Genomic DNA, 18,069 nt, shown 5'->3' with positions numbered 1-18,069 from the left:
CAGATATGCAGATGACACCACCCTTATGGCAGAAAGTGAAGAGGAACTCAAAAGCCTCTTGATGAAAGTGAAAGTGGAGAGTGAAAAGGTTGGCTTAAAGCTCAACGTTCAGAAAACGAAGATCATGGCATCCGGTCCCATCACTTCATGGGAAATAGATGGGGAAACAGTGGAAACAGTGTCAGACTTTATTTTTTTGGGCTCCAAAATCACTACAGATGGTGACTGCAGCCATGAATTAAAAGACGCTTACTCCTTGGAGGGAAAGTTATGACCAATCTAGATAGCATATTCAAAAGCAGAGACATTAGTTTGCCAACAAAGGCCTGTCTGGTCAAGGCTACGGTTTTTCCTGTGGTCATGTATGGATGTGAGAGTTGGACTGTGAAGAAGGCTGAGTGCCAAAGAATTGATGCTTTTGAACTGTGGTGTTGGAGAAGACTCTTGAGAGTCCCTTGGACTGCAAGGAATCCAACCAGTCCATTCTGAAGGAGATCAGCCCTGGGATTTCTTTGGAAGGAATGATGCTAAAGCTGAAACTCCAGTAGTTTGGCCACCTCATGCGAAGAGTAGACTCATTGGAAAAGACTCTGATGCTGGGAGGGATTGGGGGCAGGAGGAGAAGGGGACGACAGAGGATGAGATGGCTGGATGGCATCACTGACTGGATGGACGTGAGTCTGAGTGAACTCTGGGAGTTGGTGATGGACAGGGAGGCCTGGCGTGCTGCAATTCATGGGGTTGCAAATAGTCGGACACCACTGAGTGACTGCTTTGATCTGATCTTGAGGCCACAGTAGAACTGGTCTCTTCCACTTATTCAACATCTAACATAATCCAGCAGTTTTGCTAGTTGCTGCATTTCTGGGCTAGTCTCTTAGACTTCTGGAGTCACAGGTGCTCAGGAGAAACTGCAGCGGGGTCTATGGTCTGACAGGCTTGGTTTGGTGCCCAGGCCACTCCTCCATGATATTCCTTCTCAGTCAGCTAACTCCTCTCATCTTCAGGCTGCCCACCTTTCAAACTGGGATAGGAATACTTTAAATCACAGGTTGTGAGGAGTCTCAAAATTCCCAACGCAAAGACTTCACTGACATGGAGCAAACAGAGAGCAAAACCCCCTACAATTCCCCCTCATTTCAGGTTTAGGACATAGGTTCCCAGCAGGATGTGCCTGAAAGCAAATAAAACATCCCCAAACAAAGTGCTTGGGCATTACAAAAGACAGATGTCACCTATCTGATAACAGATGGGAGGAGAGAGAAGGTGAAATGTGGAACTTCCGTGGGAGATTCTTTAAGTAGATATATTCTAGTATTATGACTCTTTTTGTAGTTTTGCTCTGGGGAAAGTGGTTTCTCTTTGCTTGCTTAACCTGTGTTGTAGAATTCCTGTGTGCAGCCTGGCAAATTATTGCCATATCCTGTTTCAGAGATGGCCGCTCTTCTGTCATGGGTAGAAATTTTCCAGTGCATAAAAGTGTGAAAGTGTATTATGAGGGTGTGAATGTTTTTGTAAGCAAGATATGCTAGATGTTATTTCTACCCACAATTTACTTTTGTGCTTTTTTGGAGGGCTTTGTAAAACCTCTCAAAATACCATCTAGATGGTTTCAGTCCCTCAAGTGAATCTCCATCACCTGTGTGTTCCCTTATTTGTCTGTCCAGTTATGGCAGGCATCAACTTTTGGTAGACTATCATAAGATATTCCTCAACTCTCTGCCAGCCATTCTGGAGACCGGAAAAACTCAAGACTCACCTTGTCAGAATCCCTTTGTAGTTCTGAGAAACCATTCTACCCAATAAAATACAAACAGAAGTCCAGAAGGGAGTCAGGGAAAACTTTTACTTCTTCCTAGTATAAGTGACATATATTGCATACACCGTAAGTACTAATCCGTCCTTCTTTCCTCCCCTCCCATCCTCTGTCTTCCTTTCATTCTTGTTGGCGTTGTTGTTGTTGCCTTGAATGAAGTTATGATGACTGGAACCGCAGCAGCCATGTTGTGATAGCTGGACAAGATCCCCCAAATCACAGAAATTCCAGCTTTTATCTTCTGAAATTGCAGGACTAATACCAGCAGCTGCCTACCTCTAGGCTTTTTGTTACATGAAACAAGAAAATCCCATTGCTTTGAATTGCTGTCTATAACTTTTTTTTTTGTTGTTACTACTGGTGACTGATTAAATTCTGGATATGGTAACTTTGACCAACATATTCCATTCACCTGTGAATTCTCATACATTTCCATTTCTCATCTGCTAAAACCTCTGCTCTTTCAGGAAAACATAATAAATGTTTGAACCAACAACTGCATCAGGAGTATATTCTCTTCTTTTTATGATGATTATTAAACACTGTATTGGACATCCCTTTTACTTCCTGACTTTGCACTGTTAATGTGATATATTTTGCAATATGAATACCTTCTATTTGTTGCTACGCTATCCTGTAGAGAGATGTTCTTAGCGATATTCCTATGTTTTGCTTTGTGTCTTTGAGTCATAAAGTCTAGTTATTTTTTATTCCCATAAGATGAGTAATACAGAGCTCTCTTCTCATTAGACACTTCAGCAGGTATTTCTGATGGATGGACACATTGCATATTGAATTCTGCCAGCTGCTACTAGGCAACCAGAGAGGGTGTCAGTGTGTGGTGGTATTCACACACACACACACAGCTGGGCTAGATGTGCTCTCATAGTGTCACTTACTTCAACTGAGAAACAGCCAGACTTGGAACTGGATCGGCCCCCACCCCCACTTCTGTAGCTCAGAACTGCTTTTCTCAATAGCTTCCCACCACAGGATCCCTTTCAGAGCTCAAGCCCTGAACATTTATGTGGCATGTACATTAAGAGAGTTCTTTTTTCAAAGTGCAGATCTTTTCTCCTTGATTTGGTATCTGACTGTGGTTATTTCTATTATTAAACATCAATGATTTATATTATATAACAGTAGTTATTCAGAATGAGAAGGTATAATATAAAGTAATAAGGTACCTTCAGCTGTGCATTGCTTTATGGTACTTGGGTGATTTAATTTTTTTCATATTTTATTTCTAGCCATCCCTATCATTCCATTGAATTGCACACACAATATTTCTTTTACATAAAAATTTACCTTTTTTTCCCCTTAAAAGAAAACATTGAACAGGGCAATGGATTTCAACCTTTTGAAAGTCAACTTCTTTTTTATACACAAATGCTTGAAAACCCTTATTAATTAGAAACAAAACAGCACCGCCCACATTCCTTTTGCTTCTCTGTGTCATCTCTGACAGTTACGAGAGACAAATATGTTTTTTTCTCATTACTACCACTGTTCAAGCAGTAAAACTCAGAGAGAAGAAGTGCAAACAAAACGCCAGAACATAGACATCAGCTCTACATGGACATGGGCTGACATAAACATGATTCAATCCTAGAGACAGAAAACACCCAACATCATCTATTTTTCCATATTATCAAGAATCGGAAGTTTTAAATAGCTCTCCGATGTCATTTCTTCAGGAACTGATTTAATATCCATATTTCTGACTTGAGAGCATTCAGGGGAAGACACAGAAAGCCTACATTTCCCTCTTTGAAATTCAGAAGGAATGGTAGCTGGGAAAGCCTGGTTGATTGGAATGAGTTGTTTAAGAACAAGATTAAGACTATAACACGTCCTTAAAAACTCTGCAGTCATCTTTGTGCTTGGTGCAGGCTGGCCCACTCTTGTCCCTCTGGCATGTATGCAGAATCTAACTTCTGGACAGTTTCTGTTTTGCGGTCTTCCAGCTAGATTCCCACCTGCAAGGCAGGGAAGCTGCTGGCAAATGCATTTGCTGCACCAGAGTCCTCTGAGATGAAAGTGTTGGGATGTAGAGCTGTTATCACACCCCTTGCAGTCTCATTTTCACTTGCACCTCAGCCACACACTCATGGCTTCCTGACAACGCACTTGATTACAGTGTGGAAATGTCTAGGTTCAAAGCCAGGCTGACGTCCTGATCGACTCATGGAGCTTGTTTTCCCTTCCTTTCTCTATACTGCTTTGTTCGGACCTCTTCTAATGAAAGAAGTAGTCTTTTGACTCCTGGATTCTCTATTCCACTCACTTTTGCTGTTGATAAATGGAAATGTCATAGCAAGGCTGCCTGGAGATGTGGTTGCTGAAGAGAAAATACCCCTGGCTGGAAGCCCCGCCTGGGCCTGTCTGCCTGACACCTGTCCAGAGACGTGACTATCGCAACCCCCCGCGGCTGAGCCAGATGCCCCACATCCCCTCTTCCTGCCCAAGCAACAGTTCTTTGAGCCACTCCTCTGCTGCTGCTTCTACCTCTCTCCACTCAGCCATGCGCATCCCTGTAAACATCCCAGGGGTGCAGGTTGTGGGCACTGAAACTCCCTACCAAGCTTACCTGACTGGTGGCTCTTGAAGGGGGATGTTCCCTGAGAGCATGTTTCCTTGGAGTGGAAGATGTTGGAAAAATCACTAATAATAATGTCTGTCACTAACACCTTTTACAACTGGAGTACCACTTCATACAGCATCTTAATAGACTCTGACACAGTCTCTTACAGGAAATGATGTCATTAAGGTGGGGTTATTATCTGCACTTTAAAGATGAGAAGATACCTTTAAAAAAGTCACCCAGCTAGTAAAGTCAGGATCAAATTCAAGTCTGTGGTTGCTACCCAATTTTGACGTGCCATCCCACCTCATTTAGAATACTCATTTCTGAGGCCATCAATGCCTTTGAAAATCTCGTAAAAGCTATGAACATTTTCAAAGAAATATGCACAAATATTTCTACACATAGTATTTTCACATAAGCTTAAGAAGGTCAGCTATGCCCTAGTTCTTGATCCCTGACCAGGAGACGAATAGCCGCACTTGGGGGTGGGAAGATACAAGCAGCGATGGGACAGCCCAGGCCACCCATCAGCCTGTCGGGACAGGGGAGCCATGCTAAACTAAGCCAGCTGCCTACATATTTCAATAATGATTACATTTATGTAACTACATAATTGTTTTCATTGGGTGCTTATTTGTGCCAGACGTCCTGCTAAGTGCTTTTCAGGGATTGTTTCATCCATGCTCATTGCAACTCTCTGAGTTAGGTACCTGTATTGTCTCATTTTCCAAAAAGGAACGGAGATTTAAACAATGTGTCCAATGTCAAGATCACCGAGCTGGTCGGTGATTGAGGTGGGATTTGACCGTAGGCTGTTTACTTCCAGATCCTGACTCATATCCATTATACAAATGTTCATCTTGAGTTGTGATATGAAGCCAGCAACATGGATTTTCTGAGGCCTGTCTTCATTATGATTTAAAGGCAGGTATGCCGGGCAGGGAGCTCACTACCAGTCTTTTAAACACAGCACCTGTATGGATGGCTCTGTGTCCTCTGCCTAAGAAGGCCTCCTTGAAATACTGCATTATGTTCTCTATGATTTTTGGGCTTCCCTAGTGGCTAAGATGGTAAAGTGTCTGCCTGCAATGCGGGTGACCAGGGTTTGATCCCTGGGTTGGGAAGATCCCCTGGAGAAGGAAATGGCAACCCACTCCAATAGTCTTGCCTGGAAAATCCCATGGACAGAGGAGCCTTGTAGGTTACAGTCCATGAGGTCACAAAGAGTCGGACACGACTGAGCGACCTCACTTCACTTATGATTTTTGATTTATAACAATGCTGTTCTTCCTTTGCATTAATGTTTTTTCATGGTGCTACTCTACTGTATTTTATGACTGGGAGAACTTTTCTCTGTAACTTAAATTGCAAATCCCTTGGGTGGGATCCACCTCTCCATACACATTGTATATTCTAGAGTAGTGTTTCTGAAACTTTACCATGTACACTGGGCACTTGGGTATCTTGATAAAGTGCAAATTATGGTTTAGTAGGTCTGGGGTGGGGCCTGGGATTCTGTGTTTCTGACACATTTCCTGCTGATACCAATCCTACTGGCCTATGAATCACAATATGAGTAAAACACACTTTATAGGTTGCTAACTGTCAACCTATGTGAGGAGCCAGCAGCTACCCATATGCCAGGACCAGGTTTATTTATTCAATAAACTTTTACTGAGCTCCTATTGTGTGCTAGATTTAAGAAACAGTAGATTTTAATGCTGGATGAGACTTAATTTGAAGTCTTATTTAAAATTTGAATTTGAAATTCAGACTTAAATTGAAGAAAGTAGGGAAAACCGCTAGACAATTCAGGTATGACCTAAATCAAATCCGTTATGGTTATACAGTGGAAGTGAGAAATAGATTCAAGGGATTAGATCTGATAGAGTGCCTGAAGAACTATGGATGGAGGATTGTGACATTGTACAGGAGGCAGTGATCAACACCATCCCCAAGAAAAAGAAATGCAAAAAGGTAAAATGGTTGTCTGATGAAGCCTTACAAATAGCTGAGAAAAGAAGAGAAGCTAAAGGCAAAGGAGAAAAAGAAAGATATATCCATTGAATGAAGAGTTCCAAAGGACAGGAGAGATAAGAAAGCCTTCCTCAGTGATCAGTGCAAAGGAATAGAGGAAAACAATAGAATGGGAAAGACTAGAGACCTCTTCCAGCAAAGTAGAGATACCAAGGGAACATTTCATGCAAAGATGGGCTCAATAAAGGACAGTAATGGTATGGACCTAACAGAAGCAGAAGACATTAAGAAGAGGTGGCAAGAACATACAGAAGAAAAAAGACCTTTATGACTCAGATAACCATGATGGTGTGAACACTGGACTAGAGCCAGACATTCTGGAATGCAAAGTCAAGTGGGCCTTAGGAAGCATCACAATGAACAAAGCTAGTGGAGGTGATGGAATTCCAGTTGAGGTATTTCAAATCCTAAAAGATGATGCTGAGAAAGTGCTGCACTCAATATGCCAGCAAATATGGAAAACTCAACAGTGGCCACAGGATTGGAAAATGTCAAGGTAAGGAAAGGAAATGCCAAAGAATGTTTAAACTACTGCACAATTGCACTCATCTTACATGCTAGCAAAGTAATGCTCAAAGTTCTCCAAGTGAGGCTTCAACAGTAAGTGAATTGTGAACTTCCAGTTGTTCAAGCTGGATTTAGAAAAGGCAGAGGAATCAGAGATCAAGTTGCCAACATCTGTTGGATCATCGAAAAAGCATGAGAGTTCCAGAAAAACATCTGATTTATTGACTATGCCAACAATTTTAACTGTGTGGATCACAACCAATGGTGGAAAATTCTTAAAGGGATGGGAATACCAGGCCACCTTACCTGCGTCCTGAAAAATCTGTATGCAGGTCAAGAAGCAGCAGTCATAAATGAACATGGAACAACAGACTGTTTCCAAATTGGGAAAGGAGTACGTCAAAGCTGTATATTGTCATTCTGCTTATTTAACTTATATGCAGAGTACATCATGAGAAATGTTGGGCTGGATAAGTGCCAGCTGGACTCAACATTGCAGGGAGAAATATCAATAACCTCAGATATACAGATGACACCACCCTTATGGCAGAAAGCAAAGAAGAACTAAAGGGCCTCTTGATGAAAGTGAAAGAGGAGAGTGAAAAAGCTGGCTTAAAACTCAACATTCAGGAAACTAAGATCATGGCATCTGGTCTCACCACTTCATGGCAAATAGATGGGGAAACAACAGAAACAGTGACAGACTTTATTTCGTGGGCTCCAAAATCACTGCAGATGGTGACTGCAGCTATGAAATTAAAAGACGCTTCCTCCTTGGAAGAAATGCTATGACCAACCTAGACAGCATATTAAAAAGCAGAGACATTACTTTGCCAACAAAGGCCCATCTAGTCAAAGCTAGGTTTTTCCAGTAGTTATGTATAGATGTGAGAGTTGGAGTATAAAAAAAGCTGAGCACTGAAGAATTGATGCTTTTGAACTGTGGTGTTGGAGTAGACTCTTGAGAGTCACTTGGACAGCAAGGTGATCAAACCAGTCAATGCTAAAGGAAATCAGTACTGAATATTCATTGGAAGGACTGATGCTGAAGCTGAAAATCCAATACTTTGGTTGCCTTATGTGAATAACTGACTCATTGGAAAAGACCCTGATGCTGGGAAAGATTGAAGGCAGGAGGAAAAAGGGATGACAGAGGGTGAGATGATTGGAAGGTGTCACTGACTCGATGGACGTGAGTTTGAGTATGGGAGTTGACGATGGACAGGGAAGCCTAGGGTGCTGCAGTCCATGGGGTTGCAAAGAGTTGGACATGACTGAGCAACTGAACTGACTGACTCCCACTATTCTAACTCAAGGATGACAGAATGGACAATTTTGTTTTCAATTTATCCACAATTAGCTGGGAGCCAGTATGTACATTGAAAGAAGAGTGATTTGGAAATTAGATGGACCAGTATTTCAATCTTTCCAGTTCTGGTGATTTCTTAACCATGTAACAATTATTTATTCTTGAATGAGTCAACAATTTTTATTGTTTACCTTCCAGATACCAGGCCTTGGGCTAAGTTCTGCAAGTGTCAGGGATCCATGGGCTTATTCTATACACTGGAGAAAAGACAGTCAAGTAAATGGAGCAATGAGGTGAGTGTGACAAGTGTTGTGACAGAGGAGTGATGAACTATTTCGAGGGTATAGAAAACATCCATATATGCAAATCAATCAATGTGATACACCACATTAACAAATTGAAAGATAAAAACCATATGATAATCTCAATAGATGCAGAAAAAGCCTTTGACAAAATTTAGCACCCATTTATAATTAAAACTCTTCAAAAAATGGACATAGAGGAAGTGACCTCAACATAGTAAAAGCCATATATGATAAGCACACAGCAAACATTGTTCTCAATGGTGAAAAACTGAAAGCATCCCCGCTAAGATCAGGAACAAGACAAGGGTGTCCACTTTCACCACTATTGTTCAACATAGTTTTGGAAGTCCTAGCTACAGCAATCAAAGAAGAAAAAGAAATAAAAGGAATCCGTATCAGAAAAAAATGTATAGAAAATTATCAGACACTGATGAAAGAAATCAAAGATGACAAAACAGATGGAGAGATATTCCATGTTCCTGGGTAGGAAGAATCAATATTGTGAAAATGACTATACTACCAACTGCAATCTACAGATTCAATGCGATCCCTATCAAAATACCAATGACACTTTTCACAGAACTAGAACAAAAATTTCACAATTTATATGGAAACACAAAAGACCCCAAATAGCCAAAGTAGTCTTGAGAAAGAAGAATGGAGCTGGAGGAATCAACCTTCCTGATTTCAGATTATACTACAAAGCTACAGTCATCAAGACAGTATGGTACTGGCACAAAAACAGAAATATAGACCAATGGAGCAAGATAGCCCAGAAATAAACCCATGCACCTATGGGTACCTTATTTTGACACAGGAGGCAAGAATATACAATGCAGAAAAGACAGCCTCTTCAATAAGTGGTGCTGGGAAAACTGGACAGCCACAAGTAAAAGAATGAAATTAGAACACTTCCTAACACCATACACAAAGATAAACTCAAAATAGATTAAAGACCTAAATGTCAGACCAGAAATTATAAAACTCTTAGGGGAAAACATAGGCAGAACACTTGATGATATAAATCAAAGCAAGATCCTCTATGATCCACTTCCTAGAGTAAGGGAAATAAAAACAAAAGTAAATACATGGGACCTGATTAAACTTAAAAGCTTTTGCGCAGCAAAGGAAACTATAAGCAAGGTGAAAAGACAACCCCCAGAATGGGAGAAAATAATAATGAAACAACCGACAAAGGATTAATTTTCAAAATATACAAGCAGCTCATACAACTCAATACCAGAAAAAGAAACAACCCAATTAAAAAGTGGGAAAAAGACCTAAACAAACATTTCTCCAAAGAAGACATACAGATGGCTACCAAACACATGAAAAGATGCTCAACATCGTTCATTATTAGAGAAATGCAAATCAAAACTACAATGAGACATCACCTCACACCAGTCAGAATGGCATTATCAAAAAGTCTACAAACAATAAATGCTGGCAAGGGTGCGGAGAAAAGGCAACACTTTTTCACTGTTGGTGGGAATGTAAATTGATACAGCCACTATGGAAGACGGTATGGATATTCTTTAAAAAATTAGGAATAAAGCTACCTTGTGATCCAGAAATCCCACTTCTAGGCATATACACTGAAGGAACCAAAATTGAAAAAGACACATGTATCCCATTATTCATTACAGCACTATTTACAATAGCTAGAACATGGAAGCAACCTAGATGTCAATGGACAAATGAATGGATAAAGAAGTTGTGGTACATATACACAATGGAATATTACTCAGCCATAAGGGGGGACACATTTGAGTCAGTTCTAATGAGGTGGATAAACCTAGAGCCTATTATACAGAGTGAAATAAGTCAGAAAGACAAAGGTAAATATTGTATGCTAATGTATATATACAGAATCTAGAAAGATGGTACTGAAGAATTCATATGCAGGGCAGCAGTGGAGAAACAGATATAGAGAACAGACCTATGGACATGGGGAGAGGGGAGGAGAGGCTGAGCTGTGTGGAGAGAGTAACATGGACACTTACATCACAATATGTAAAATAGCCAACGGGAATTTGCTGTATAACTCAGGAAACTCAAACAGGGGCTCTGTATCAGCCTAGAGGGGTGGCATGGGGAGGGAGATGGGAGGGAGGTTCAAAAGGGAGGGGATATATGTATACCTATGGCAGATCATGTTGAGGTTTGACAGAAAACTGCAAAATTCTGTAAAGCAATTATCCTTCAATAAAAATAAATAAATTAAAAAATAGAAAACAACATCCAAGTCAAATAATGGAGTGCAGGAGTTTGTCTGGGATAGGAATTAGTTGTTAACGCAAAGGTGATCTGATTCATGATAATATTGATTTGGAGGCAGGTTTCAAGGCTTTGGACCTCAGTTCAATGCATAGCTGTGAATTATGTAAGTTAGTTAACTCTTTAGGTCTCAGTTTCCTTGTCTGGGAGACAGTAATAAGCACTGTAGCTTCTTCCTGGGAATTAAACAAGCAATTCACATTGAGCACCTGGCATGATACCTAGCATGTGTGAGCACTTGTCACATGGAGGCTCTGGTAGAAGCATGTAAGTGTGAAAGAGTGTGTTGCACATGCAAATCTGAAATTGGTTTCCTCAACTGTGTGAAGAGGGTGTGTCTTTTTGAAAAAAGAGGTCTTTTTGTATTAAAATGCAGGGGTTTGGGGACTTTCCTGGTGGTCCAGTGGTTAAGAATCTGCCTGCCAATGCAGGGGACACAGGATCGATCCCTGGTCCAGAAACCCACATCCCCTTTCCTACAGGGTAACTAAGCCCCCAGGCCAGAACTACTGAGCCCACACCCTAGAGCCCGTGCTCCGCAACGAGAGAACCCACTGTAAGGAAAAGCCCACATATCGCAACTAAAGAGTAGCTTCTGCTCGCTGCAGTGAAGAGCATGTGCACCACAAAAATCCCAGCACGCCTGAAAATAAATAAATAAATTTAGAACAATTAGAGGGTTTGAGCAGAAATGTACAAAGACAGAAGCAATGGTAGGGGTGAGAGTAGGTGCTGTGGGGACTGATGGGGAAAGAGAGAGGATTGTATAGGATTTGGGTCAGCTTTAGTTTTCCCATCTGTGGTATGAGAACCTTTCTGAATTGAGACTCAGGACCTCTCTGCTAGGGCTTCCCAGGAGGCTCAGTGGTAAAGAATCTGCTTGCACTACAGGAGACACAAGAGACTTGGGTTTGATCCCTGGGTTGGGAAGATCCCCTGGAGAAGGAAATGGCAACCCACTCCAGTATTCTTGCCTGGAGAATCCCATGGACGGAGGAGCCTGGTGGGCTACCGTCCATGAGGTTGCAAGGAGTTGGACACTGCTGAAGCAACTAAACACACACACACATCTCTGCTAAGCGAGGCGGATCCACCAGGCTGGGGTTCCAGGTTCTCTTGGTTTCATTTGTCTGGTCAGGTATCTGATCCTTCTTTTCGTTGTCTTTAGCCTGAATTTCTGATCCCTGTTGCCTGATTGCCAGAAGTGTTACCATTGGCCACGTGGACAAGATTATCTGTGAAGTCACTGAAAGCAAAGCTTACATTTGGAAAGTTGTATGTGCTTAATAAATATTTATGAGTGTTGAATGGATGAAGAGTGGATATTTAATAAATTCTTGCTGAACACTTTATTTGTCTGCACCTTGTCTTAGCTGATGTTCCTAAATTTGACTAGTGCTTAATTTATTTGACCACCTCTAATTCAACTAGGCTCATATAGAGTCTTGCTCCGAAAGACTTTCCCCCAGTTCTAAACTGAAACTTTCTCTCCTGAAGAGGGCATATTTTAATTTAATTATTTCTAAGTACTTGAACATCGCAAAACCTTTTTTTCATCTTTACATCCTTTCTGGGTTTTATTACAGTTCTGTCTCTCTGTTTCTCTCCCTCTGTCTGTCTCACTGTCTGTCTGTCTCTCTGTCTCTCACACACACATACACATGCATGGATATGCACACGTGTTTATGTCAGAAGTTGTTAATTTGTGCGTCTGAGTGTGTGTGTCTGTGTGTGTGAGTGTATGCGTCTCTGTGTTATGTCCAATATGTTTCCAAAATGTACTGGCACAAATCCATAATTTATTTGATTTGGTTTCAGTGTACTCTGGAGTTTTGTCTTCTCCAGGTTTTCAGAGTGACTTGCTCCCAAGGCTTTAACTGTCTTGTAAAGATTGATTGTAAACTTTGCTCACTTGAATTGTGATAACAGAGAGAAGTCAGAGATGAAGTTGGAGTACAGATGTAGTGAGGAGTTTGTGGAAAACGAGAAGCCCTGGAGAAAGGAAATCATTCTGATTCTCAGTTTATCTTTCTGGTTGTTTGCCTGATGGCAGTTCCTGGGGACCAGTTTGCCTCCTACACTTCCCTTTCCTGACCTGTTTACATATCTCCTCCAACTATGAAAAAGAAACCTCTTGTTTTTTTATTTGATAGTCTCTGCTAACTGAACAGCCTGGGTTTTCTTCTCCATTTTCTCAATAAGAGAGGAATGGGTAAAAGTTACTGTTCTAGCTGGCTGCTGAAATCTCAGGGAATTATGCCAGCCATAGAGCTTCAGACTGGGTTTATGAATGGGAAAAAGAAGAAGGCTGTAGGCAAGTCTAAGAAAATTAACATTAGACCCTAACACAGAAATGATTTCAGTGGTCAAGTAATCCAAAGTTGGCCATCAATTATCTGTTTCTTTTTTGGGTTCGTTACAGAGAGTCCTGTCTGCTATGTAGCTGCTTCTTACTGATCATACAAATATTCAATGAGAAATTAGACTGTTAAGGTGACATATTTAGCTCTGGTTATTTATATTTTTTACTTTACATATTATTTTTTAGTTGTTAGCAATTTCTAAAACATACGTGTTGGATAACTTTATGGTGAATGGAGTGAAGTAACTCTGCATGCTACCTTTAGAGAAGTGTTGTCATGGAACCTTTTTGTTAGTCTACTCCCCATTTTATTCATTTCCATAACTCATTCCTCAAATTTGAGGGTTTTTTACTAATAGAAAAAAAATAATTGAAATTTATATTATTTTAAAATTCCATACCAAAATTATGTAAAAATAAATGGTTCATAAGGAAAATATAGATTCTTTTTTCTACTTTAACTGTCAGCTCTGCTTGGGATATTTTTTTCTAAACACAAGACCAACTCACATGTCAGCACCTGAGTGTCCACTGAGAGTGCCCTGGTGTGTATATGTGTGTGTGTGTGTGTGTGTGTTGCAATGAGGTAATACATTTTATTTCGTTCAAAGAAAATAAATATTTTCAACTTAAAACCAACCTAATTTCTATGTTTAAATTATTTTTTTACAGTTAAACCAAACCATTTAGTTAGCGTATGAAATTACTTAGTTTGATATTTTGTGGCAAAACTATAGGGGTCATGTTTATAACATGTCAGTTTAGAATATGCAGAGTCAAGGAACAAAGATAAAAGGGCTTGTTATATGATTGATCCCACCCTGCCTTGAAACAAAGTCAGATTTCTTCTGTGTCTTTGGTGTTTGAATGAGCAAATAAATATGTGTTGGTTGGTGAAGTTGGAGAGGAGGGGAGAATCATGTCTAATTTTAATGCTTTCCCTTCATTTACCAAAATGTGCTTCAAATTTTTCTAAAAATGCATTTACTTTTCTAAATTGTAATTGCTAATGCTTATGCAAATATTGCATAAACCTTAATTTCTTTTTTGAATACTTTCCACATCTGGTCTTTGCCCTTCCTTTTATCATTTTACTTCACAAGGCTTAACCTCGCCACAGACAATATTCCCCGTCAAAATTGCTGTGCTGAGCTAGACTGATTATCATTGCATAAATATCATCTCCAGATAAGATTTATTGACTGCCCACCCGTGGAAGGCACTGAATGAGGCCTCGCAATAAATGTTATTGAATAGCTTCCACCTCTGTTCATAAGATCTGTGCTGCTCAAAAAGGTAAGGCAAAAATTACCTCATATCCTATTTCCTCCGTCATACTCTGAATATAGATTTATAGTTGGATTTCTTCTTTCTACTTTGTGATCTGGAAACTCATTATGAAGTAGCTGTTCTTTCCTAAACTTTTTAGATCTGTGTGAGCTCTCTTTTATTACTTTTTCATGCTGATATGCTCTGGCATCAAAGATTCCTGAACAAAGGGATATCTCTAGACCTATTCCTTGGTCATACAAAAAACAAGACTTTTTTTTTTCCCCCATAAAATAAGAATTTAGTCCAAATGCAAATCATGCGCTAAAGTTCCATTCATTTAGTAGAACATTCATCACTATCCATCTATTTGGTAAGGTTTCAGGTATTTTGATTTTAAAAGTTAGTGGAAGTAAAAGTGAAGTTGCTCAGTCGTGTCCGACTCTTTGTGACCTCATGGACTGCAGCCAATCAGGCTCCTCTGTCCATTGGATTTTCCAGGCAAGAGTGCTGGAGTGGATTGCCATTTCCTTCTCCAGGGGATCTTTCCAACCCAGGAAAAGAACCCGGGTCTCCCACATTGCAGGCAGATGCTTTACCGTCCGAGCCACCAGGGAAGTGCATTAAATACATGATTAGACTTTTAAACCAGTAACATAAATTGGGTTGAAAAGAACAAAAGTGGAAACATGGGTTTGATAACATTAAATGTTTGCTTGACTTTAGCATCATTTGTGTGTGAAAGTCACTCAGTTGTGTCCAACTCTTTGTGATCCCATGGACTGTACAGTCCATGGAATTCTCCAGGCCAAAACACTGGAGTGGGTAGCCTTTCCCTTCTCCAGGGCATCTTCCCAACCCAGGGATCGAACCCAGGTCTCCTGCATTGCAGGTGGATTCTTTACCAACTAAGGCACAAGGGACCCCAAGAATACTGGAGTGGGTAGCCTGTCCCTTTTCCAGGGGATCTTCCTGACCCAGGAATTGAACCGGGGTCTCTTGGATTGCTGGCAGATTCTTTACCAACTGAGCTATGAGGAAAGCCCTAGCATCATTTAGGAAATATATTAAATAGTTTGCATGAGTGTTTTGGAGATACATGTAGGGAGTAAAAATGGTCATAAGTTTGTACCTTTGAGGAGAACAAAGGGATATTGTCTCATTTGCTTGGTTGCTTTTGGAGAGTGTTGCTTTATGTCACACTCAGGGTGAGGTACTGAATAGACTGGTTCAAATCACAGCTTTGTTTTGCTTTATTGCCTGACTTTGGACAACTCAACTCTTCTGACCCTCAATTTCCTTACGTGTAAAACTGGAACAGAGATATCTGTTTAGCTTGGTGGATGTTATGAGTATTATAGATAATTTAATGTAAAGTGCCTTATACCTAGTCAATATTAGATATATAGTCACTATTAGTATAGCTTTTAGCAGGTCTTGCAAATGTGTTTTAAAAAATCATTTAGGTCCCCAAACTGTATTTGACTTGCAAATCTTATTAACCCTACCATGTTTAGAGTGGTGCTCTTCCTGCGCCTCTCTCAGTTTTCTTATTACCTTATATTGCTTTCCTTAACCAATTAGTTTATGGAAAATATGCAATGTGTAATCACAAATGAATTTTTTAAAAGCCTACCTAGAAGGACTTATACATCTAAATGAGTCCTTTAAAACGTCCCCATAGGGAAGCTCTCTATTACATCGGCATTACTGCCATTGTTTAAGATCATTTCAGAACTTCCCTTTGAAAATTGCCTTCAAAGTCCATATGCAAGCCATCTAGGAAAACTGATCACATTGCTGAGAGTCACTCCTTATTCATATTAAAAAGAAAAAGTGTCATCTAGCTTGGCTCTTAACTTTATTAAGAAAATATTTACCATGCATTATGTTTAGTTCTCATTTCCTTTCTTTTTTCTTTTCCCTCCCTCCCTCCCTTCTCTCTTCTTTTTTTCTTGCCTACTCAGTTCTATTGGATTCAGCAAATATTTATTAAGCACCTAGTATAAGTAGCATTTGGCTTCTCTGGTGGCTCAGATGTAAAGAATCCACCTGCAATGCAGGAGATGCAGGAGACATGGGTTCCAGCCCTGGGTTGGGAAGACCCTCTGAAATAGGAAATGGCAACACCCTCCAGTGTTCTTGCCTGGAAAGTTCCATGGACAGAGGGGATCGCAGAGAGTCAGACACGACTGAGCACACACACAAACGTGTAGCATCCTGAGGGATCTGTGCTCAGTCGTGTCTGACTCTGTGTGACCCCACAGACTACAGCCCGCCATGCTCCTCTGTCTGTGGGATTCTCCAGGCCAGAACACTGGAGTGGGCTGCCATTTCCTTCTCCATGTGTAGCATCAGCGGACAATAACAAGATCTTTGAGTAGTATCGGGACTCCCGTCGAGGAATTCCCTCTCCTAAGGTTAGTTCACACGCTAGCTCACTCCGGATCCTTCTCCTCACCTCCAGCACTGTCAAGGGCAGCTTGCACAGTCAGACACACTCTCCAAGGAGAATTGAGCCTTGAATGTGATGATGGAAGAAGAAATAGATTTTTAAAACTCTAGTCACAGCGATCCCAGGGCAAAACTTCCAGCGTTTTCCGGTCACAGGGACCTGTGCAGCTGCCTTCTGTCTGTTCCTGTGCTGACTTCCTTCTGGTCCTGTGAAAGCCCTCATGTTTCTCCAGCATTTCCCCCCCTTACATGGGGGAGCTGAAGTTGATCGCTGCTGGTATATACAGATGAAATGTCAGCTACCATTTTATCTTTCATGTTTGGTGCTGACATGTTTAACAGCAATGTTTGTATAATTATTCGAATATCTCACTGAACTGTCCTCACTATTTCAAAAAATATATTAGAAAATATAAAAAGGAAAGTGTTGATACAGTGATCAGAAGTAAATCTCTCAAACGAATATAGCTGAGATAAAAACGAAAATTTAGCATGTCAACAATTCAGGAACATTAGAGCCACAGGATCAAGATAATTGCATAGTCAATTATGAGCAAAAAGAGGAAAATCAAAATAGGTATTAAGTACTAAAATTATACAATCAAATCTTTAAGGAGAAGGATGATAGAACAGATTTTTAAAAATAAATGATATTTTAACTCTTTAGGAACTTCCCTATAATACATATTTTAGTCAGCTTTTATTCTATTGGTACACAAAGGTTTTCAAATATTAATTAGGTTGTTATGTAGTAATAAGCACTCAGAAAACTTAAATACTCAAGCACAGTATAATGGTTAAATGTTAGAAATATTTATACAGTGAAATATTATATAAACATTTAAAAACTTTTTTTCATGAATCTTTATAGGTTTGAAAAAATGTCCACAAAATGAAGTTACCTATGAAAGAAAAGAATACTAAACTACATGAAAAACATAATCCAAAATTAAAATAGTAAACTTTTTCAGTTCAGTTCAGTTCAGTCGCTCAGTCGTGTCTGACTCTTTGCGACCACATGAATCACAGCACGCCAGGCCTCCCTGTCCATCACCAACTCTGGGGGTTCACTCAGACTCACGTCCATCGAGTCGGTGATGCCATCCAGCCTTATTATATACAGGCAAAAAAAAAAAAAAAAAAAAA

Source organism: Bison bison, unplaced genomic scaffold (genome assembly GCF_000754665.1).
Source record: "Bison bison bison isolate TAMUID 2011002044 unplaced genomic scaffold, Bison_UMD1.0 scf7180017864332, whole genome shotgun sequence".
NCBI classification, from domain to species: Eukaryota; Metazoa; Chordata; class Mammalia; order Artiodactyla; family Bovidae; genus Bison; species Bison bison.
The sequence above is the reverse complement of the archived record's forward strand: the minus strand, read 5'-3'. Positions refer to the sequence as shown.